The following is a 25,975-nucleotide window of genomic DNA, read 5'->3' on the forward strand; positions in this document are numbered from 1 at the left end:
ATCTAATGTGTAGGGTTCTTTCTTGTAGTGATTTCTCTCTCCGAATTTAGAACACTTCCTTCCAGTTTCTTCTCATCCAGAGTGTAGGACTCTTTATTTTAGGGATTTCTCACCCAGAGTGTAGTAAACGTCTTTCCAGTTTCTTCTCATTCAGTGTGTAGGGTTCTATCTTGTAGACATTTCCCACTCAGGGTGTAGAACTGTTCCTTCCAGTTTCTTCTCATCCAGTGTGTAGGGCACTTTATTCTAGTCATTTCTCATTCAGAGTGTAAAACACTTCCTGACAGTTTCTTCTCATCCAGTGTGTAGGGTTCTTCTTTGTAGTAATTTCTCACTCAGTGTGTAGGGCACTTCCTTCCAAATTCTTCTCACCCAGTGTGTTGGGTTCTCACTTGTAGTTATTACTCACTCAGAGTGTACGAGAATTCCTTCCAGTTTCTTCTCATCCAGTGTGTAGGGTTCTTTTTTGTAGTCATTTCTCACTCAGTGTGTAGGTTACTTCTTTCCAGTTTATTCTCTTCCATTGTGTCGGGCTCTTTATTCTAGGCGTTTCTCACCCGGAGTGTAGGACAGTTCCAGTTTCTTCTGATCCAGTGTGTAGGGCCTTTATTCCAGGCATTTCTCACTCGGAGTTTAGGACAGATCCTTCCAGGTTCTTCTCATTTTGTGTCTAAGGTTCTTTCTTGTAGTCATTTCTCACTCGGTGTGTAAGACACTTCCTTCCAATTTCTTCCAATTCACTGTGTAGGGTTCTTTCTTCTAGTCATTTCTCACTTAGAGTATAGACACTTCCTTACAGTGTCTTGTCATCCAGTGTGTAGTGTTCCTTCTTGTAGTCATTTCTCACTCGGAGAGTAGGACACTTCTTTTCAGTATCTTTTCATCCAGTGTTTAAAGTTCTTTCTAGTAGTCTTTTCCACTCGGAGTGTAGAGCACTTCCAGTTTGTTTTCATCCATTGTGTAGGGTTCGTTCTTGTAGTTATTTCTCATTCAGAGTGTCGGGCACTTCCTTCCAGTTTCTTCTCATCCAGTGTGTAGAGTTCGTTCTTGTGCTGTACTAACCTTTGGATCGTTGTTAACAGTGTTGATTACAGTAATGTACTAAACAAGTGGAACCAATGGAACGAAGACAAATTGTCCATTGTGAATATGTCCACAATTTGAGGCTGAGTTGACTGACTAACAGCATTGATTCCTAGTTTCATCCTGACGACCAGATTGTTAACCTAGGTAATTATAGCATAAATAATCAGTGTAAATCAGTGCTAGCTAAAGGTCTTCAGTTCTCTCTTCCACCACATAAACTCTATGTACCTAATTAATTTGCACTTTTGAATCACAATACAGACATTAAAAGGACCTTCTTATGAAAGATAATGTAACTTTTTATCGACTCAGTAACTTTTTCATGATGAAAATAAAGAAATCTGCCTTTTTTACTTTTTATAAGTTTATGTCTTATATTCGTCCTTGGTGTTTAAGCCCTGAATAATTCTTTTAAAAGAACTATTATTAAATAAAAATGTTTATGTTACATTGTCCGTTAGTTATTCTTAACTAAAATAATTACTTGATAAAAATCGTGGTTATTCTTGACAACTCTACCACATTTAAAATCCTTATCATTGCCTATTCATTGTCATCCAACGTAAAGAAACATTCCAAAGATACCTGAGGGAACTTAGAAAGAAAAATGTCGTAGACACATGACTGATGATGAGACGACACCAGGTAAACCATCACAGTATATTAATTTGTTATTGTGAGTTATATAGATAGAATTATCCCAAATTTACTAAAATCACGAAGTAAAAGCACAGTTAATTAACAATACAGCAACATGGTATAGGCTATCTATTAAGAATTACAGCATTATATTATGTTGAAAATAAATATTTTAGTAAATCCAATACAAAGAATTACGTTATATTTTCTAATCTTACTATTATCTAAAGGACATGACGTGCATATTTGTATCTATGTGACCGAAATAATAAATACATTATGTCACTATCTATTAAATGGCACCACAAAATAAAATCTATAAAAAATTCCCACTTTGGTATCCTAAATTCAGACAATTATAAAATAACTACGATACGTTCGACAAACCTTTGTTTATCAAAGAACAAAATTTTAAAGTATTGTCATCGTAACAAAAACCCGACTTTCATTAGGACTATATCTGAAGGTTTGATTATATCTTTATTGATGTAATATACAAATATAGTTTTCAGAAAAGGAGTTAAAAACACTGTTAATTTTATATAAACGTACCACATTTAATAGATAAAAATAATGTTTGCTTAGCACAATGAAAACAGTTTTCCACTACTTTAATTACTGTGATAAATAATATTTTTTGTTTTAGATAATGGTCCCTTTTTCTTAATTTTTCAGTACGACACTATCTAAAACAGCCCAGTATTTGCTCACCCTAATTGCTAAGCCTCACAGGTTGTAGAGTAAAGTGATTGTTACCACTTGTCTGACTTTTGTTTCTTATTCCAAGAAGTTAATTCAGATTTATAGAATGATCTTATGTGAATATACAATTAAAATATTTATACAAAACTTTATACCTACAAATTGTGCTGGTCGAAATGTCCGTGGAATGTAAGGTGGTACTTTTTTGCAATAAAATTTTGTTCTTTCTTCTCAAAGTTCGGCTTTTATTTTAATGTCTGGTCTCCATAGTTACTATATGCAACTTTCAGTAATATTGTGGTTTAACTTTATTGTTGTCTTTCTTCACAGTTTGTATTGGTTTCAAGTGTAACGATACTCTTGAATCAATTGTTGTAATGAAATGACGTTAGCAAAATAGAAGGAAAATGGCATAAAAATAAAACTGATAAGTGAGAGGGTAGAAGTGGGAAACTCAGAAGATATTCAAAGTTACGTGATGAAAACGAAAATTTATCCTTCAAATCTAGCAAACAAATTGTACCTAGATTATAAATAAAGGGTTGTTTCTCGCGATTACGTGTATGACGATTTGTCGGCGTTGATTTTAGATCAATAAGTTTTAGATGTGACAAGTTTTATTTGTCGTCTGTAGATTTATTCTGTGCATACGACTTTAACCTTTTATATATATATATTTATATATACTATATGTATGTATTATATGAAATATAAAAATAGAGATAACAACAAATGTTTTATGATTAGATTAAAGTACACAAATAGTTGCTACTGAGAAACAAACATTTAAAGTTGAAGGGTTTGTTTGTTTTGGAATTTCGCACAAAGCTACTCGAGGGCTATCTGTGCTAGCCGTCCCTAATTTAGCAGTGTAAGACTAGAGGAAAGGCAGCTAGTCATCATTTACTAACAGTGATAAAAAACAAACTGTAGGATTGTGTGATACTCGTGGATTTTCAAAATATGCTTCATGGAACCCTTGAAATCAATGTATTTCTCATTTACTTTCTATGTTTTATTAAATATAACTAAAATGTAAACATTAATGAACATATAGTAATATGCATGTGTATATTATACAGTAACGTACGGTAGCCGAAATAGTATACTTTTGTAGGCCAATACGTAATTAGACCTACTGCATTTGTGTTATTGTCTAAACCAGGGGTGCCCGCACCCCTAGGGGGTGCGAGGATGCCCATGAATAATTAAAGCAAATCTATATTTTTACATAAGAGTATGCTTTATATTTTTATATTTAAGTTTCCAGGGGGGTGCGAGAAATGATTACTGATTTGAAAGGGGTGCAAACACTGAAAAAGGTTAAGAACCACTGGTCTAAACTAAGGTAAATTTAACACCGCATTGTATCATACTCAACACTTGACAAATTGAAGACAATAGGGTAATAAGTTTTACGAGTAAGTGCCCAAATAACACATTCATTCACATATGCTGCGAAATTCCACAGACGTCAAATAGATGAGCCGTAGCATTAAAACACCTGCGATCTCAGATCCTACAGTGTTTACTGAACCAGTGAAACTTTGAACCATATAATAAATATTTTCACACATTTTAATTACAATTTTATTAGCCTTGAAAATTTCGTTTGTAAGTGTTGTAGAAAGCATAAGCCGGTTATTCCAATATTCGACCTTTCACTGGGACTGAATGTGAAAATGTGATTATATCTTTAATGGTGGCCTGGCATGGCCAAACGCGTAAGGCGTGCGACTCGTAATCCGAGGGTCGCGGGTTCGCGCCAGCGTCGCGCTAAACATGCTTGCCCTCCCAGCCGTGGGGGTGTATAATGTGACGGTCAATCCCACTATTCGTTGGTACAAGAGTAGCCCAAGAGTTGGCGGTGGGTGGTGATGACTAGCTGCCTTCCCTCTAGTCTTACACTGCTAAATTAGGGACGGCTAGCACATGTGATCTAGTTAACAAATTGCACGTAGAATATAAAGGGTTGTTCCTCGCGATCACTTGTATAACGATTTGTCAGTCTACAGGGTAGCCCATAAGTTACTACCCATCCAGGAAACTGGCGTGTGATGAATTACTGCGAATCTTCAATACGATCCCTTCTCGAGGAAAGGCGATGTTTACGAACGAGTGCGCAATTTACCGTTCGAGTGGAGCATGAAATGTTTACTTCTGAGCAAAGGAGAATCCTCATTATTATGAAGAAATTGAATACAACACTCTGCATGTTATGATGTGGGCAGCACTTAATGCGCGTCATGTTATTGTACCATACTTCTTTGACGGGCCAGTAAACCATACCTCATATCTAAACATGTTACAACAATGGTTTATGCTGAAACCCTATGAACTTGGAATCAGAGAGGATGTTTGGTTTCAACAAGATGGAGCTCTGGCTTATTATGCCTTCACTGTGCGAGATTATCTTAATGACACTTTTCCAGACAAATGGACAGGTCGTGGTTCTGTAACATCCCCGGCACCCATGAAATGGTCCGCAAGAAGTCCGGACTTCACAACATGTGATAACTCTCTTTGGAGATACATAAAGGACATTGTGTCTAAACAACGTTATAATACTAATAATGAGTTGAAGGCAGCTGTTACCGCGGCATTTGGAACAATAATCCCTGCTATATTGAGGAAAATGTCTCACAGAACATGGCGTCGCATAATATTATGCAGCGAGAATGAGGGACAGCTCACAGATACACTGGATACATAAGATATGTGGTTGGGTATGGACTTACGAGCCACCCTGTAAGTAAAGATGTACAACTTGAAAACTGTCAGTAAAAGAACATTTCGATATTAATTAAGTGGAAGTAAACACAAAAGAAACAAATCTGATCCAGAATTCTTAGTACAAACAAAACAATGTAGAAGAACTTGATTTATGTTTTAAAAAATTTACTCACTATAAAGAATTATCCGGTAAAAATATGTCTTAGATTTTGTAAATAGTTGCCGACTTGGGTTCAATCAGGTCAAAAGGCCAAAAACAAGTAAGTTGATAAATATAAGTTTCACATCATAATCTTTCCATAAACGTTTTAAGTTTCTGCAATAGATACAAAATGGTAGTTATTAAAAGAATCAGTAATTAATGATCGAAATTGTTGTTTAATTAAGCCATGAACAAAGGACTCCTCTTGAAAGAATTTTTGCAAACAAATGTCAACAAGCTAATCCAGTGGAATGTTTGTGAATAAATAATTTATATCACAGCTAAACAGTTATTACAAAGATGTAGATCTTTTAACTCTTTAACAAGTGAAAATGAATACAGAACAGTAAATGCAATAAATGTTGATGGTGTAAGAACAGGTACAAGGAACTTCGCGCAAAGCTACACGAGCGCTATCTGCGCTAGCCGTCTATAATTTAGCAGTGTAACACTAGGCAGCTAGTCATTACCACCCACGGCCAACTCTTGGGCTACTCTTTTACCAACGAATATTAGGATTGACCGTAACTTTATAACGCCCCCACGGCTGAAAAGGCAAGCATATTTGGTGTGAAAGGATTCGAACCTGCGACCCTCAGATTACAAATCGAATGCCTTAACCACCGGGCCATGAATCTTAGGAAGGCCATACATTATACGAGATGGTGATCCATAAGGGTATAATTAGTTGAACGCATTGACTGTAATGTTTTTTGTTTTGTTTTTAAAGTCCCTAAGGAAGTGTTAAAGTTCAAGATTAACAGTATATTTTTGCTGTTAGTAACTTTAAACAGTTTAATAATTTTCCTATTTTGTAAATGCTCATGACGAGCAGTCTTCAGCTCTTACATCTAAAAATTAAATATTCTAAATGTACAAAGTCTAACAGGTAATAATGTTCTTAAGATCAGTCTTACTATTGTTAAACTTTGCTATTTTACTACTATTACGTTTGCACAAAGTCTTAATTGCTTTAAGGCGAAAGTAATGAACAGTTTAGGTAATGATGTAAATATGGTTATTGACATATATGTATCATACCTGTTTTTATAACCTTCTTGTACACACATATGTATTAATTAATGCAATCCTTGATCAGTAATATGAACATAATATCATTAGATGCTGTTCCAAATAGAAATCATAAAATTAACTAGTTTCCAGAGAAATCAACAGTTACTAATTTATTTATTATAGTAATACCTCAGAATGATTTTTTTTTCATAAATATAAAACTTTCGCTTATTATGCAACCATTTTCATACACTTCTGAGACTGTGCATCACATTTCCGTACAAATGTTTTCCTTACTTGCATAGAAACTACCTCTACAAAATAAAAACACTTGCACTTCTTAGAAACTAACTGTAGTAAAACAAAACAGAAACACTCGTCTTCATAGAAACTAACTGTAGTAAAACAAAACAGAAACACTCGTCTTCATAGAAACTAACTGTAGTAAAACAAAACAGAAACACTCGTCTTCATAGAAACTAACTGTAGTAAAACAAAACAGAAACACTCGTTTTCATAGAAACTAACTGTAATAAAAGAAAACAGAAACACTCGTCTATATGGAAACTAACTGTAGTAAAACAAAACAGAAACACTCGTCTTCATAGAAACTAACTTAATAAAACAAAACAGAAACACTCGTCTTCATAGAAACTAACTGTAACAAAACAAAACAGAAACACTCGTCTTCATAGAAACTAACTGTAATAAAACAAAACAGAAACACTCGTCTTCATAGAAACTAACTGTAACAAAACAAAACAGAAACACTCGTCTTCATAGAAACTAACTGTAGTAAAACAAAACAGAAACACTCGTCTTCATAGAAACTAACTGTAGTAAAACAAAACAGAAACACTCGTCTTCATAGAAACTAACTGTAGTAAAACAAAACAGAAACACTCGTCTTCATAGAAACTAACTGTAACAAAACAAAACAGAAACACTCGTCTTCATAGAAACTAACTGTAACAAAACAAAACAGAAACACTCGTCTTCATAGAAACTAACTGTAATAAAACAAAATAGAAACACCCGTCTTTATAGAAACTAACTGTAACAAAACAAAACAGAAACACTCGTCTTCATAGAAACTAACTGTAACGAAACAAAACAGAAACACTCGTCTTCATAGAAACTAACTGTAATAAAACAAAACAGAAACACTCGTCTTCATAGAAACTAACTGTAATAAAACAAAATAGAAACACTCGTCTTTATAGAAACTAACTGTAGTAAAACAAAACAGAAACATTCGTCTTTATAGAAACTAACTGTAATAAAACAAAACAGAAACACTCGTCTTCATAGAAACTAACTGAAGTAAAACTAAACAGAAACACTCGTCTTCATAGAAACTAACTGTAATAAAACAAAACAGAAACACTCGTCTTCATAGAAACTAACTGTGGTAACAGTAAACGAAAAAAATAAACACTTTCCCTCTTGTAAACTAGGTGTAGTAACGCAAACTAAGATATTGTCTTCGTAGAAACTAACTGCAGTAATATAAAACAAAATCAGTTGCCCCTTATAGAAAATAACTGTTGTAACACAGAACAAAAATAGTGAAAATTACTTTCCTTCTTAGCACACTTGCGATATGAAATTATTTATACAAAATTGAGTTTTAAAGATTTTAGTGCAAATTGTTCGGTTGTTGTTGTTTTGAATTAAGCACAAAGCTACACAGCGGGTATCGAAACCCGGTTTTTAGCGAGGTAAGTCCGCAGACATACCGCTGAGCCATTGGGCGACCAATGTTTGTTCGGAAAGTAATCTAACCATCACATTATTTAAATTGTTGAACCAGCCTCTTGAAAATAAGATTTTTATCTCTGGGACTTCAACAATTCTTTATCCTTGGTCTCAACTATGAATGGTGACTTTTGATGTTTAACATAAAATATTCTTGATGCTCAGGTATCCACGTTTTATTTCACAAAGTTTCAAAATGACTTGCACAAGTTTGACTCAACCAATCAGAAGAAAGTAAGAATAGTTATCAGGTTGTAAACAGAAACAAACAAAAACGTAGCTGTTTATTATTAGAATAATAACAAAAGATAGTGCAGGTAAAAACATATATGGAATTACTCTCAAAGCAAGTAATTATGAGGGGTATCTTTAATAGTGGGATACGGTCGTGTAGAAATGTGTTCTTTTTCTGGTTATTTATATGACAAGCTACACTTTGTCCAACAATGCAACATATATGTATATAACATTCTTAAATCATGATTGTTTAACTATTTAGTGTTTGAAACTTGTAATAGTTTGTTTGTAACTTCGTATTCATAACTCGATAACTAAGATTTATGTTTTTACATAAAGAATGCTTGACACAGCGTGCTGAAGGACAAATCAACAAATGCAGCTGTTTATGGTTATAATTAAGTATTTGACTGCTGTAGTGTTAGGTGTTGTCGTTTTGTAAAACGTAATCAACCGTAGTCCGTAGTGGTATAGAGAACGATATGTATATATGTGTGTGTATCACCACCAATTTGTGTTGAAACGTTGACAGGTCTGTAAAATTTCACACTTCTCCTCCCAGGTAAGAACTTTCACAGAAACTGTTGTGCAGAAATCGGTCATTTAATGTTGAAACTGAATAAGATGAACTTGTAAAAACTGTGAAACAATTTATTTGAAAAGTTTAAATTATTGGAAATTAATTACCAAACTTTAGTTCTTGTGTTTTTCAAAGCTAAAAGACAATAAAAAGCAATTGAAAATGTAATAAATGATTGAAAATTACGGAGTTTTAAACCACAGCAAATGTCTCAGTTTCTAAATATAGGAAAAGTCAGTTATGTATTTATCAATTTATTATTTAGCTTACAAATAGAGAAAAAAATAGCAAGCTGAAATCATTTGATAAAATATCCAGAGACTTGTTATACAGCATTATTTAAACGTTTTTATTATATATTTGTTTCGTCTGATGAGATATAATTTGACATCAGCACTCCCTAGTAAATACAGTACTAACTCTACTGTTAGTAAACTTTACAACTATAACCTTGTACGTCAAAACACGCAATTAATTACAGTGGAGCGCCGTTAAGCCGCGGTATTTGGGGGGTCAACCTGCTTAACCGCGGCTTAAACCTTTGTGACTGAAAAGCCGAAGTCGCTAACAGCTCCGCCGAGGAGCCTCATCCGGGCCATTGCGTGATCACTATAATATTAATGTATAGACTATTCAGATACAATTGACAAGCGCCGTTTTAACACAAACGACCAATGCATTGCGATGGTTCGCTTTTCCCTGTAAAATTTCGTCTTCCCGTGTTACATGCGGGCCGCCATGTCAATATGATATGCTCACTATTAATTCAGAAACTGAAGTGATTTCTATTGGGTTTGTGGCCAATATTTATACAATTCCATAAAAATATCGGATTATCGAATTAAAAATAATACTTCAATTATTGATCACTTTTTTTCATGGATTTGGTAATGATTTGGTAACAATGGCGGCCTCCATAAAGCTGACATAAAGAGCCGATAAGGTAGATTAACGGTCGATTTCTATTGTAATGTATTTTATTTATTTCCCAAATTAAAGCAAATCCTTTTTAAATATCCCCTTGAAGTTATAAAGACAAGGAGGGTGTGAGAAACTTTAAAAAGCCAGGTAGTAGATTTAATACATCAAAAATTTTGGGACAAGACTTGCTACAGCGGCTTAAGCGATTTCGCGGTTTACTGGTCCGTGGCTTAATGGTGCTCCACTGTACTTTAACAGAGAGTAAAAGACTTAGGTCATCGAAAGACTTTCCAAACAGTTTCACGTTGTGCTATACCAAACCTCTGTCACGTCTCTAATTTTGGTTGCTAGGTGACGAATTAGTGAAAAAAATTACCAGAAATTGTTTAAAAAAATAAAAACATGAAAAGTTATAAGTTCAACGTTTGTTTTGGTTGTTACACTTTGTATTTACTTCTATAACTTTTTTCAATAATATTATGAGATTCCTGATCTCAAAATCAATTTTAAAGCTTTAAAGATCCATTTTTATACAAACTAGTTAAATCCAGTTTCTAGAGTCCTTCGCAATAAGTTATCGTGTATTTGAACTGTATCTAGTTGCCTCAAACTCAGCACTGCATCTTACCTCTTATCATAATGGATATGATAGTACCTTTGAATATCTTTGCATATGTTCACTAGTATAAATCCAACTTTTCAGAATGCTCGGGCATGGCCATGTGGTTAAGGCACTCGAATCGTAATCCGAGGGTCGCGGGTTCAAATCCCCATCACACCAAACATGTTCGCTCTTTCAGGCATTATAAAGCGGCGGTCAATCCCATTATTCGCTGGTAAAAGAGTAGCCCAGGAGTTGGCGGAAGGTGGTGATTGCTATCTGCCTTCCGTCTAGTTTTACACTTCTAAATTAGAGACAGATAGCCCTCGTGAAGCTTTGCGCGAAATTCAAAATAAACAAACTTGACACATGCGTTTTCAAGTAGTTATTGCAGTAACTAGAAATTCTAAATTAGCCTAGAATTTAAGGGATGAAAGGCATCAAAACTGTATCACTACAATTATGGACTTCTATTCAATATAATTTTGTCAAAAATTACAAAATAGTATCGCAAAGTCTACTGGAATCTAGAGCAGTAGTACTAAGTATATTCACAATGAAGTACTTGAAGAGTCGAGTGATAGTTTAGACTCCTTCATGCAGCACGTTTCATTCGACGTTATAAAGGGGGGTAAACAGATAAAACGAGTTTCAAATGGTTTTACTGTATTGAAGTATCTACAAGTTCTCTAACAATTCCTGTACACCGAATCTGAAAATATCCTCTATTTTGGTTTCAATCCATTACTTACAGAATTTTATAAAATGTACTTTTAAATAAATGAATCGTTTTAATTGAAATTTGGTTACATTTTATTATGCTTAAAATGTTGACAACCACTGGCTGTAGATGTCCCTAAACCAATCGTGACGTGAGAATCGTTCTAAATTTAGTTTGGTTTGAAAAGCTACATGAGGGCCATCTGTCCCGAATTTAGCAGTGTAAGACCAGAGAGAAGGCAATTTGTCATCATTACCCACCGTCAACTTTTGGGCTACCCTTTTACTAACAAATAGTGGGAATGATCGTCACATTATAACACCCCCATGGCTGAAAGGGTGAGCATGTTTGTGTGACGGGGATTCCAACCCGTTACCCTCAAATTACAAGTCGAGCTCCCTGACCACCTGGCCATGTTGGGCTAGTTATTTGTAAATGTTAAACAAATTAAGCTAAAAGTTAATATAAGCTTACTTCGAAAAAAGTTAGAATTTGTATTTTGATGAAATTAGCTGTCTATAAATCAATTTCTTTATATACCGATATAAACCGATTATTTAAATGTTACAATGATTGGAATCGATTCAATTTCGAAATTAAATTTCTTCGTTATTTCACAAAAACACACGTGCCTTTAAAGTGTATGAAAAGTCTTTGAACTAAGAGGGTAGGACAAAGCTGGGGACAATACCTTTTATGATCTTACTCCATTTCTCATTACGTTCTTTGCCATCCAATACTGTAATAAAACGAAAAATTATTTTTTTGACCATTAAATTTATCTAGGAATATTCTGGAAGAGGTTGTTGTACACTGTTTACTGAAGATATGCCAAAGTACGCTTTATTAAACTATAACAGAAAGAGGTTTCTACATCCAGCTAGAAATTATTACTATTGACCACTTTCCTTTGCAGTTATAAAGACCGATAAGTTAAAAAGAAACAAAAAATCCAGTCATTCAGTGTTGGAAATGCAATTTACATTCGATTACGTCAAATAAGTTACATCAACCATAAACGATAACAAATATTTCTTTTTTCCGTTCATTGCTAGCCTCACACACAATGTCCGGAATTATGAAGATATGCTGATTATCCATCGAATGATATTCTTCAGTGTCTACATAACAGTGGCACACTTAACAGAACTTACCTTCCCTACCATTTGTACTATAAAGGAATTGTTGGTGGAACAAAACCAAAACACACAACCACATGATTAAACCAGGCCGTTTTATTGGTTAATTATATTTCCATTATTTTATACACCAAAACACCATCCTACATCTCTGATATGTCTGTTATGCCTACAATAATAAAAGAGCCCGTCTGTGTAAGTGACAACTATATATATAGTTATATATATTATCACTTATATATATATATATAGTTCCAAGATGTGTATATATATAGTTCCAAGATGAAAGAACTTAGAGACTTGAAAAGAATGAATATTTGCTGTAAAATTTTTATCCATACTGTAAGCGTAGCTACCAGTTACATGTTTTCATAGTAAAGGTTGTATGATTCATGTAATTGTAGATACACTAATGAAAACTGGTGTTGGTTAACAAACAGAGACACAATTCTCCAATACACACGACCGGTACCAATCGCACGATAAGTATTCGGACTTACAATACTATAGTTAGGCGTTCGAGTCCCCTCGGATCACATAACAGATAGATATAACTTTCCTCTACTAAAACATTCATACAGCCGTAAAACGTATATCAAAATCAAATTATTAAAATATCCTTTTTTCTTTTTGTAATAAGACAACATAATATTAAGATGACTAACGTTTCTGTGTCTACACTTCGTTCTCTACAAGTGTTTAGAAATATTTTAAAAATATGATACTTAACGGATTTTCTGTTTTTATCATTAGAGTAGAATTATTTAATTACAATAATAATTGTTTCATACCACTAACTTTTATATCTTTTAAAGATTTGTCAGACAGATGGATTTTGTTTGTTTACACATTAACTTGTTCAGCACAGTTAAGGTTTTGTTTGGTAGATCTAAGAAGGTGTTGTATCAATAAATCTGACATCTTTACAGGCATTTTGGGGGAACAATTTGTTTATATTTAGGTACGTATCATATGTATACATTTGTCAGAGTTTAAGTTTTTGTTTATCTGCATTTAGTTCAATATAAAAATTTTCAAAGCCATTTTGTGTTACATGTTATATCAAAATGGTTTTGGAACTTCCCCGAGTTTGTAACAGGCCATGTCAGGTTAGGCTTTTCCTAATGACCATGAAACTTGACAACAGCCCAATAGCATAATTATCATTGTAAAAGGCATGAACTTGAGGCTATAACTTTCAATTAACACCACACATTTCTGTATTCTTTCTATAATCCATCTCCTTAGTATGATAATGGTTTTAAGCAGCATTTTCAACAAACGAATCAAACAGAAATTAAAAAATGCTTTGTGCCTAGCAACATGATTCTACATTTTCGCATGGAACAATATAGGTACGTGTGTTTTAGAGATGCTTCAAGCATGCTAAGGTTAGACAGGAGATATAACTGGAAGCCTTATCTTGATAAACTCGCACACTATTGACCTAATTTCCAGACAGAGAACCTACTTGATTGTGTTGCTTACTTTACATGGACGGAATTTGCTACTCATTCTGTGTTTGTCTGTTCTTGCTTCTTATAAAACATCATGACTTGCTACAAATCTCTTTCTGGATGGTTCTGGTCTCACAAATTAATGAATATGACATGATGATTTCTGATAATGTTATTTTCAGTTGTTATAAGTATGTTCTGACAATAGTTTATCTACATTTAAATTAATTTTTGTGATTTTTTTAGTATTCTTCATATTTCAAGTTATTCATTCTAATTGTTAAGTAAGCCTTATTTTTATGTAACGTGTGTGTTAAATCTTTATTAACATTACAAAATGAAAAGTAATTTATTAAATGACGTAATATTAACAATTTTTAAAACTATTATTGAAACATCCCGACATCTCTATGCTATCGTTGAATGTGTAGGATTGTCATAACATTTCCTCAACAGTATTGCCAGTAGATATTTATACTAACTATTAATTATGATGTGATTTGTGTAATAAGATAAAACCCAAGAACTAGAGTTAGTTTACCACTTCAAGTTTAACTAACACTTTATATTTGTGAGAACTGTCACCAGGAGTTTCTGAATGAGTAGGTTTTATTCCATTGTTACTGTATAGGTATCAAAGAAAGACAATTTTGTATGCCTGTTTATCAAACACTTGGTATAAAATACACTGATTAGGTAACAAATGATTTTGAAAAATAACTTTATTAAACTTATTCAACAATACGTTTTATATTTATCAATTCAACTCACTTGTTACTTATCTTCAGCTAACACTGATTACATAAGTTTGTGTACAGGAAAAATTAGAACGGCCCGGCATGGCCTAGCGCGTAAGGCGTGCGACTTGTAATCCGAGGGTCGTGCTAAACATGCTCGCCCTCCCAGCCGTGGGGGCGTTATAATTTTACGGTCAATCCCACTATTCGTTGGTAAAAGAGTAGCCCAAGAGTTGGCGGTGGGTGGTGATGACTAGCTGCTTTCCCTCTAGTCTTACACTGCTAAATTAGGGACGGCTAGCACAGATAGCCCTCGAGTAGCTTTGTGCGAAATTCCAAAACAAAACAAACAAAAACAAAAGTTAGAAAAATGGATAGTACCATTTTATAGTGAAATTAGAACTTAATATTATAATAAATCACTGTGACTGCCTCAGAGAGAAATATATCACAGCCTTACTGTTTACTCAGGTTCACATGTTAGGTTAGGTTGGTTCAGTATCTTAATGAGAATTTATACGTGTCTTAAACAGTATGTAAAACAAAGTTAATCATATGAAACACAGTAAGTTAATTTATTAGCAGAATGTACAAAATAAAGTAATGGATAACATAACATTATTCAAGTGTCATGAAGCTGTTGTAGTAATAACTTTAGAAGTTTTCTTTCACTAAAGACTGATTGTTGGATCTAGTTGTGGTAATTCTTTGTTCAGATGATAACATATGGAGGAACAATAGATTCTTGCAGTTTTACATACTGGTATTATTATTTGTTTGTTGAATATAAACGTGTTAATTTGTTGTTCATATGATATGTATATTTTACCAAAGAGAAACAATAGATGCATACAGTTCCATATATTATAGTGCTTTCTTAATTGTTGCATCTACATGTGTCAATTCCATATTCGGACAATATATATACAATTTTAAAGAAAAGCAAAGGTGGTTCTTTATTAATGTGGTTGTATAGTTGTATACACTATTCTTCAATTATACATGTAGTAAAATCCCAAACCTAACAGTGAAACAGTTACTTAAAAGCTCTGCACAACCACAATGCTCTATATTACCTTACCTTCAGATGCTGATATTAAATCTAATATGGCTTCCTCTCTTGTAATTCTGTAACCAGTTTGTATATAAAAGTAACTTGAAGAATTTTTGAAATCTTCTCCCTTATTCTCAGACTCAAAATTTTTCCAATCAATATCCCTGAAATTAAAATTTCCCATAATACATTTCTCTCAGCTACCAATCTAATCTCATTATGCAGTTTTTCATTGATTTTCAACTTTTGACCTCGTGATCTATAAGAAATCCTATTAACACTAACCCAAACTGACTCAACCTTACTGCTATTTTTCTTCAACGTGCTCTGACTCCGTAGGATGAAGTTCACTCCTCACATTTAAAGCTATTCCTTCCTCTTTTCAGTACTCTATCTCTTGTAAATAGTTTGTAGCCTGGTATTTCAAAAAATTCTCTCATAAAAATTGCTGATATCCAACTATATATGTCTCAGTGATACCCATACCATCAAAGTGGCTCAATCATGCTATGGGGTTCCTTCAGCTCTTCTGGTGTAGGCAGCCTTCACCACGTCAATGGAATCATGAAAAGAAAAAAAGAGTATGTTCATATATTGGGCACTTATATCAAAAATGATTCTCAGAACTTGCAGCTTGGGCATCGTCGGATCTTCCAGCACGATAATGACCCTAAGCACATATTGAAATATGTGCAATCCTGGTTGCAGAGGAACCATATAAGCATTCTGGAGTGACCATCACAGTCACCCAATCTCAACCCAATTGAAAATGTTTGACATGAGTTGAAGACCAGGGTTCATCAGCATCATCCAAAAACTTGCAAGAGTTGGAGGCCTTCTGTAAAGAAGAGTGGAAGAAAATACCAGTCGAGTACTGTCAAACGATCATGGAGGGTTATGAGGAGAGATTGCGCCAAGTAATTCACCCGAAAGGCTACACAACTGACCATTAAAGTAGATGTACGAACACTTTCTGCCCCTCCTATGTTTGGTTATTTGTTTATAAACAGTTTAATTGTCATTCAATTTACATAAAAATTTATGTAGATGTGTGTTAGTATAATATTTATAATGTACTATACTTTCGTTATCCTAACCATGACACTTTTTACGTTATGAGGAAAAACTACTCACAACGCAGGGGTACGAGCACTTTGTCGTAACTGTATGTAGCCAATCAATTTCATATACTGAAAATGTTTTTGTTTGGAGGTGAATATTTTTTTCTACATTTATTTTGCTTAAGTAATAAAAGTATAACTTGTGGAATATTTAAAATCAAAAACTTTTCATCTAATACTCAGAAAATAAATATTGAACATTCCAGATCACAAACATATTAATAAAGCTTTTCACTTAACTATAATTTAATTGCTTAGAAGAACTGTTTAATGCACAGTTATAAAGTCATGTTTGTACATTCAGCTGCCCCCTCCAAAAAAGTGACAAAGCTATTTATTATAGCACAGATAGCCCATTGTGTAGATTTGTTGTTAACTACAAAATAATTGAAATAAATTTACTCAATGTTTTCCAAACATTCAATAATGAGATGTTATTTTGATGCTGTTCACATAACATTATCTTTCTTGATATAAAACGTAATGTCATGTAACCTACAGTTCATGCATTAACAGCAATAGAAACATTTCTATGACTGATCATGTTAAATGCTATTTTAAAATTGGAAGTAAAAATGATCAGTATCATAAGTTATTCCAAGATATGGCTTTTGCTAAATTAATTTTTTCAGAAATGTAAAATACTACTCACCTGCTTAAGCAATTTAATCATAAAAACCAGTTTATTGACTGTTTTAGCTCATTTAAGTTTTGGTGTTACTTTGTGACTGCTGTGAAAATAAGTTATGACAGTGAGTTTGCATCTGTTATCTCATATATTCAATAAAGCTCAGTATTTTCAGAAAGTAAAATTTGTATTTGTAACGTGAAATAAATATATTTACAAAAATAATCAAAGGTTAGTGAAAAACTTACCTTGAAATGTTAAAAATTACAAATAACATTACTTGTATCACACAACCAGTGGCCCTTATATGGCTTCACATCCCCATAGTGACAGAATAAAATATCCTTTGAAACAAATCTGTAGATGATAAAAGATATTATATCCTACAGTCATTGTAATATTCATTTTGATAACAATGATTCTTGACACTAGTTTCTCTTATTGTGTTTAGTTTCTCCACAGTTTTGCTGAGAGTCTATCCAGATAACAATGATTCTTGACACTAGTTTCTCTTATTGTGTTTAGTTTCTTCACAGTTTTGCTGAGAGTCTATCCAGATAACAATGATTCTTGACACTAGTTTCTCTTATTGTGTTTAGTTTCTCCAGTTTTCCTGAGAGTCTATCCAGATAACAATGATTCTTGACACTACTTTCTCTTATTGTGTTTAGTTTCTCCACAGTTTTGCTGAGAGTCTATCCAGATAACAATGATTCTTGACACTACTTTCTCTTATTGTGTTTAGTTTCTCCACAGTTTTGCTGAGAGTCTATCCAGATAACAATGATTCTTAACACTAGTATTGAAGGAAGGGAACATATACATTGAGACCTTTCTAAAGTTCAGTGGATAAGATGCTCTGTGGGATAAATAGGGAAAAAGGTTTGGATTAAACCATTCAGTGGAATGGGTGGAAAATATAACTGACATAATTGGAGATATAATAAAGAGGTTAGCAGTGAAACAGTTTTTAACGTGCACATAGAAGGTAATGTTGTAGAGAAAGGAAGATTAGTGGAACTAACTGATATGAAAAGGGGTTGAAACAGGTATTGAAAGTAAAGGGTGATAACATGATTGTGTTTGGAATACTGCTGAGAACTAATGATGTGGCTGAAAATGTAAGTAGGTCACTTGGGCTGAATGCAAGGTCAATATGTAAGAATGAACAGATTGACTGATTTTGACTTGTGGGATCAGTTTAATGGGAGAAAGGAGCTTTTTGGAATGGGCAGTTTACATTTAAAAAGCATAAGGACTGGTTTGTTTGCAAGTGGTATTAACACAGCTGAAAAGAAAGATTTAAACTAGGGTTAGACAGCCCAAGATAAACTAAATGTAAGATGTAGAGGAAAGTTAAGTATAGAAACAAAGTATAATAATAGCTCTAAGTGTAGGCTTAATTGTCACTATTATAATGCTACAAGTATAAGAAATAAACAGGCAACGTTAGAACATTAATAGGAATTTAATATAATAGGAATAACTGAAAGTAAATTAAATGTAGATAGTGTTGGCGACAGAAATTTCTATGAAGTTATAAGTTATTTAATAATCCCATTGAGATGCTGTGGGGTGACTTGAAACGGGCTGTACATGCAAGAAACACCTCAAATATCACAGCTGACAGAATTCTGCATTGAGAAGTGGGGCAAATTTTCTTCCAACCGATGTCAGAGACTGGTAGATCGCTACAAGAAGTGTCTCATTGCAGTTATTTCAGCCAAAGGGGGTAATACTAGCTATTAGGGGGTAAGGTGTCCTAACTTTTTCCTCAGTTAGAATATGCATTTATTTTAGAATTACATTTACAGAAGATCTTGAAAAGTCTTTTCTTCAGTTTTAATTGTTTAGTTATATTCCTATAATCTCTCAGTATTGTTAAAATTGAGATTATATATCTATATATATAAAATGTTACAAATATACACAGGCTTTCATAGGGTGTCCTAACTTTTTCACATGACTGTAACTGTTTGTTGTAAAAGGTTCTCACCAGGTGTTAATGCTGGAAGAGAAGTTTGACGTTTATTTCTCTAAATATTATTTTGTTTCTTTGTTTAGAAATTCTCACAAAGTTACAAAAGGGATATCGATGTATTACTACCCATAATGTTGAAGCTATAGACTCTGGTTTACTTGTTTTCATTGTTACTCCTGTAATGTATCGATGGTCCTAAGGTGTTACAAGCATTTTTGTAACAACTTCAGTGAACAAACGCACATTTCCGTTTTATGTACCTTGAATATATTTTCTTATAAACAGCAACACAAATAAAACTTTTTTATACTAAAGCTAAACATAAAATCACGTTTTTTACAGATCAAACCTGGTAATAACACAATGTGTGATTCCCAGTTAACTACATTAACTTACGTTTTTTCATGAATAACAGTAAAAAGTCAAATATAGAATATTGGCTTATTGTTGGACTTCTTAGTTCTAAACAATAGCTTGTCTCTGCTCTGTTGCTTTATAAAAGTGACAGTTAATTACTTTATTTGGCCAAATGTTCAAACAAATATTTGGTAACGACGGAAAATTTTGGTTAACTGCTCTCACTCTGATCAAGTCTAAAATAGAAGCAAACCCTACCCGAGTCTTAACTGGTCTCTCACTTGGCTATTTAACTATATGTAACGAGGGGTCCGTTTTTTAAATTTGTAGATTTTCTTCTGAGGTATATTTTGTCAGATATACATCATATTTTTTAAACTTACACAATCTCTTACTTATTTAAATCTCGATCATAAATGAACTAAAATTCTAATCAGTGATGACGAGAAACCCACTTGTTGAGAAATATATATGCAAAAACGGCTCGTTTGGGCTGAGAAAACACTTTACATAGAAGAGCGAACAAGGTGAAGAAGGTCGAAACGTTGTTCGCTCTTCTATGTAAAGTGTTTTCTCAGCCCAAACGAACTAAAATTCTGTTTTTGTATTTTCATCCGAACTACTACGTTGGCGCCATCTCTTGCTTAAAATGATTCTATATATGACATTTCATGAGTAAAAACATATTTTAGTCTTGAAAAGAAATTCTTGTAATTTTAGATCAACGTTAAACCGAAATTCAATACTAAATGATGCCATTTACTATAAACAGTTTTATAATACTCTTGACTAACTATGACGTTGAAATTTCTTTTCTATGTGGTTTTTCGCTAGTTTGTACAATAAAAAAATTTATCACACATTTGCACACACACGAGAATAAGTTATACCGAGATGCACACCTTCAGTGTGGGTGCAACAACACGGGTGTCTCGGTTCTTTTTGTCTTGGTGCTATGGTAGTTACTCTTCTTTACTTTGTAGTTTTTCACTATATTTCTTATTAAAAAGATCCGCACACACGTGAATAAGTAATAATACCCTCATGATCCATTTAGTATGTGTGCAAAATTTTAAGTTTCTAGGTTCTTTTCTCTTGTAGTTATGGGGGGTCACACGCAATCCCAAAGCCTCGGCCTTTTATTATTGTTGATCAGTTTGTTGTTACATGACAAGACTTTAAAATATGTTTTACACGGATTAAACGTATGATTATTTAATTCATTAAAATCGATAAATATACAACATTCCTACATATATTCGGTAAAGTAAGATAGTAAATGAAAATATGTATGTTAATACAGGGTCTTTTACGTTAAGCGTTTCGACGACATATCTAATTGGACTTGAAAAGTCCTGAAACATAATTAGAGGCACTTAGGCCCAAACTTGCCAAATTTTCTTGGAATAAAAGCCAAAAATAGTGAGATTGATGATTGTTTTGGAATTTCGCACAAAGCTATTCGAGGGCTATGTGTGCTAGCCGTCCCTAATTTAGCAGTGTAAGACTAGAGGGAAGGCAGCTAGTCATCACCACCCACCGCCAACTCTTGGGCTACTCTTTTACCAACGAATAGTGGGATTGACCGTCACATTATACGCCCCCACGGCTGGGAGGACGAGCATGTTTAGCGCGACGCGGGCGCGAACCCGCGACCCTCGGAGTACGAGTCGCACGCCTTACGCGCTTGGCCATGCCAGGCCATTTCACAATGCCCTCAGATACGAGATTGATGAACTGATAACGTAAGATAGAACCATAGAGTACTTTTTTTAGTTTTTCTGTTACTCATTATTAATAATTGTACTTTTTATCGGAAACTTTAGCAATTGTTCACCAAGAATCTATTGCATAATATATATAAATTAAGGATATCATTACATGTTACATATTCTTCCAAAAGTTAGCGTACTGTGGGAAGGTATAAATGATTTATTTTGTTTTTCAATTTCCTACAATGATACAGTTGTTGATTTACTCTTTTAGCAATTAATAGTAAGCTTGACCATCACATTATAGTGCCCCCACCGATGAAAGGGCCAACATTTTGGTGTGACAAGGATTCGACCCCATAACCCTCCGATTACAAGTCAAGTGCCTTAACTATTTGGTTATGCCGGGCCGTCGTATAAGTGGAACTGCTTAACCTAACGAATATTATTATATATTCTATTTATCAGACAGTGAAGATGGAGTATACATTTTTCAAATAATAAAATAATTTTTATACCCTCAACCAATTCTCCTAAAATTATTCTAACTTTTCTATTCTGACCATTTCGACAGCAATACCACAACAGCACAGCTTCAACGACAATGGTCAATATGCAGTTTCTTTTTTACCATTTTCTACTCCATTTCTTCGCTTTCAATTCTTCTGCTTTTGCTTCTCAGTATTTGCCCTTTTCCATGGCCTGGCATGGCCAAGCGCTTAAGGCGTGCGACTCGTAATCCGAGGGTCACGGGTTCGCGCCAAACATGCTCGCCCTCCCAGCCGTGGGTGCGTTATAATGTGACAGTCAATCCCACTATTCGTTGGTAAAAGAGTAGCCCAAGAGTTGGCGGTGGGTGGTGATGACTAGCTGCCTTCCCTCTAGTCTTACACTGCTAAATTAGGGACGGCTAGCACAGATAGCCCTCGAGTAGCTTTGTGCGAAATTCCAAAACAAACAAACAAACAAAGCCCTTTTCCATTTTTATCAAACTAACAAGTTTTCCCAAATTTTTAAAGTATAAAGATTATTTCCATACCTTTTGCACACTTATTAAGAAGAATACTGCTCACTGATTGTGAACCTAAAGGATTTTGTTACTTATTGTAAGTTGTCTTTATTCTCTGCACCTTTGTGGTGTTAATACAACATTTCTAGTTCAGCATGTAATTTACCTATTTTGTATTCATGTGTATTAAAACGTTTCAAGTCAACCATTGACACAGCAGTGTGCCTGCAGAATTAATACTCAAGAAACCTGGTTTCCAAACGTATAGTTGGCATTTACAGCTAGATGGGTAGTTATGTGCTTAACAACAAATAAACAAAAGTTTGAGTTTTGTTACCATCATGTTCGTGCATAAGCCAAGAGAGATGTTAATCTCTCTTTACTTGCTTTTACTCCATCTATACTTACTTTATTTTTTAACTCTTTGAGAAGCCCTTAATGGACTAAACGATGACACTTTTTTTTTTTTTTTGCCCCAAGAGCTTTCCATGGTTTACTTTCAACGTTCAATGCTTTCTAGGTGTATATTATGGTATTATTTTAAACACTCACTACACTTTCCTTGCACCTTTGATTGATTAAGGTTGTTTTGCTAATGATAAAGACTGACACTTTTTAATGTCTTTTGTTGTACTTGTTTCCTTCACATTTTGAATTTTTTTCTATTGAACATTATCTTCATTCACATAGAAAACTCACTCAAACTTATATTTCATCACGTAAACTTGGTAAGATAATACTGTGGTCCAATACGCCCAGACACCTTTTTCAATTGTTTTTAGGCCTTTTAAGGATTTTAAGGAATTACGGAGTTTACATATTTATTTAGGGCGATAGTGTGAGATTCACTAAGTTGAAAGTTCACAAATTGGTTTATATTATTCTTTACAATTTCTGGATTTTTTTTTTTTTTTACTGACAGCAAAGATTTTCTAGCTCTCTGTCTAGCCTCCAGTTGATAGTTAAGCTTTTATAGTTGGCGCTTTTTTGTATTGACGAAAGTTGTAATTTTGAGAGGTAGTTAAACTTGTAAGTTTGCTGCTAGGATTCAGTTCATTTACAGCTTGTTTTAAACGTTTTATTTGGGGTTTTTCTATGATATATTTCAGTTATTGGTTGGGCTGAAGGTTTACCTTTATTTTTAAGAAGAATGGTGTTAGTGTTTCTCATTTACAAGTTTTTTAGAAACATTATACTTAATATAATATTTTTTTAATTTCATCAATTTCTTTGTAATAAATCTTTTTCTCCTATTTCGCCATAACAGTCAGATTCTTTCAGTAAGGCTTAGGTCGATTTATGGTAACATTAGGGTTAGATGGCTTTTTAAGATACGTGATACGGAAATTAAGTTAAAACTTTGATTTGGAAATATCATATGATCAGAGATCTCTCTGACGAAATTTTAATTTTATTTCAACACTCACTGTAATATATCAACTGTTAGGCCTTCCACAACCATTAACTTTCCATTCAATTCCCTTTTATAATTTCCCACATGCTATGTCTGATGTCTGTATACTTTTCCCACTCATTCCACACTATTTATCTTTTTTACTTAATCGTGTGCGCGTTATATTCTAGACATCAAGAAATTTCATGCGAAAATCGATTATCTCAATATCAGTGAATTACAAACACAACGTACGACTATAATACAGTTACGTAATTAAACTTGTTATAACATTTACTTCAAATTAATTGCTTGTAAATATCACGTTACGAAGAAAACTAAACAATCATAAAATATTTACTCTCGAAATAAATTAACAACATACGCACTTAACATCCTTTTATATCATAACATGAGGATTGATGTCAAACGAATTCTCAAATCCGTCCAGTTGTTCTCGAAAACAGATTAATAAACGAACATGCTGCAAGAAGGCATGTTTTCAAAATTATCATCTTATCTATAGATAACATGAAATTTAATTATTTTACAAAAAAAATAACCACTTGGGTGTCCCAAATGGAACTCGACTTTGGAAGCGCTGAAGAATGCAATTTATAGTCACACAATTATGCTAAAAAGCCATAATTTGCCCCTCTATAATGATTATAAATGAAGCATTTAATAAAATATTACGACTAATTTTACTTGTAGTATCTATACCATATAAAATATTATTATGGATAATATTTTATTTTAAGTTTGTTTGTTTGTTTTTGTTTTTTGAAATTCGCGCACAACTACTCGAGGGCTTTCTGCGCTAGTAGTCCGTAATTTTGCAGTGTAAGACTAGGGGGAAGGCAGCTAGTCATCACCACCCACCGCCAACTCTTGGGCTACTCTTTTACCAACGAATAGTGGGATTGGTCGTCACTTTATAACGCCCCCACGGTTGATAGGGCAAGCATGTTTGGTGCAACGGGGATTACGAGTCGCACGCCTTAATCCACCTGGCAATGCCGGGCCCTTTATTATAAGTAAGCTAACTTCTATTTTTTAAATATATTATATGATAAATATGCAACCTAAAAATATAAAAAATGCGTAGTAATTAAGAACATCCTTCTTACCTTAAAAATATCTGGATAAGTTGGTTCTGCTGTATTGTTTGACTAATAAAAAACACATTTTAAATACTGACTATAAGTGGTGATCTTCAGTGTCTTGACATTACTAAATATATCAGGTATGAAATCAAGAGGGCGAACCTTGTCGTTTGTATTTGTAACATATATGTGTGCATATATATGTACTTGAAATAAAAGTTGAATATTATTTTGTTCATTTTCTAAAATTATACATTTTTAAAAATAAATGTTTAGCCTAATCCACCATTCGACTTGCTGCCTACCACCGATTTATATCCACCGTTTCTTGTGATAAAAATGACAATTAACATCATACTACATGCAGTCCAACACTACAAGAACCATAGTCCTGTTTTTCCTTTTCGATTTCCCTCTTCGTCAGGGTTACAGATGAGGGACGGAATTTCCTAAAACTGATATAACTCAGTGACAAGTGATGAACTGAAATATATGTTGGAATTCATATATATTTTAAGTATAGTATAAAGTTTGTCTGCTGAACAGTTAAGAAAAAATTAACAGTAGTGCTTTTCTTCAAACTCTCCATAAATATAGATTCATTGTGGTGAGCAACTCAGAAAACAAAATACACCACGTTGTGTCGCCCTCTCCCCCCAGTGACTCAGCGTTATTTCTCTGGACTTGCAACGTTAGAATCCGGGTTTCGATACCCGTGGTGGGCAGAGCGCAGTTAAGACATCGTGTAGTTTACTTGTTGTTGTTGTTGTTATTATTTAACTTGCTAATACTAGGAATATATAATTCCAATACCCTAAATTCATGTCCATGAAATAACATGAATAGAAAGACTAGGGTAAAGGATATTTCTCAGCTTGTAGGATTTTGATGTACGGGTTATGTCGTTTTGAAGTAGCAAGTAATTTTATGAAGTTAAAGCGATTATTGCACAATATATTTTTCTTATATAGCAACAGAAATAGATGAAGTAAAAATAAAAACCAGTACTTACTGCAACATTTATTCGATGTAAAGATTGCAATTTCTAAATAAATATGCATTGATTGTGTAGAAACAAGTTACTGAA

General features: G+C 33.7%; 2 long non-coding RNA genes across 2 annotated transcripts in view; one reads left to right on the plus strand and one right to left on the minus strand.

Moving 5' to 3' along the window:
* LOC143239947 (uncharacterized) overlaps nt 1–25,975 on the plus strand; it is a 195,724-nt gene that overhangs the window by 105,506 nt on the left and 64,243 nt on the right. The window lies entirely within an intron of this gene.
* On the minus strand, nt 14,498–20,093 carry LOC143238659 (uncharacterized). The gene is made up of 3 exons (XR_013020709.1): nt 19,708–20,093; nt 17,579–18,189; nt 14,498–16,124 (listed from the first exon to the last, which is right to left on the minus strand). It is a non-coding gene; the product is annotated as an uncharacterized LOC143238659 (long non-coding RNA).

The sequence above is a fragment of the Tachypleus tridentatus genome, chromosome 13 (assembly GCF_004210375.1).
Source record: "Tachypleus tridentatus isolate NWPU-2018 chromosome 13, ASM421037v1, whole genome shotgun sequence".
Lineage (NCBI taxonomy): Eukaryota > Metazoa > Arthropoda > Merostomata > Xiphosura > Limulidae > Tachypleus > Tachypleus tridentatus.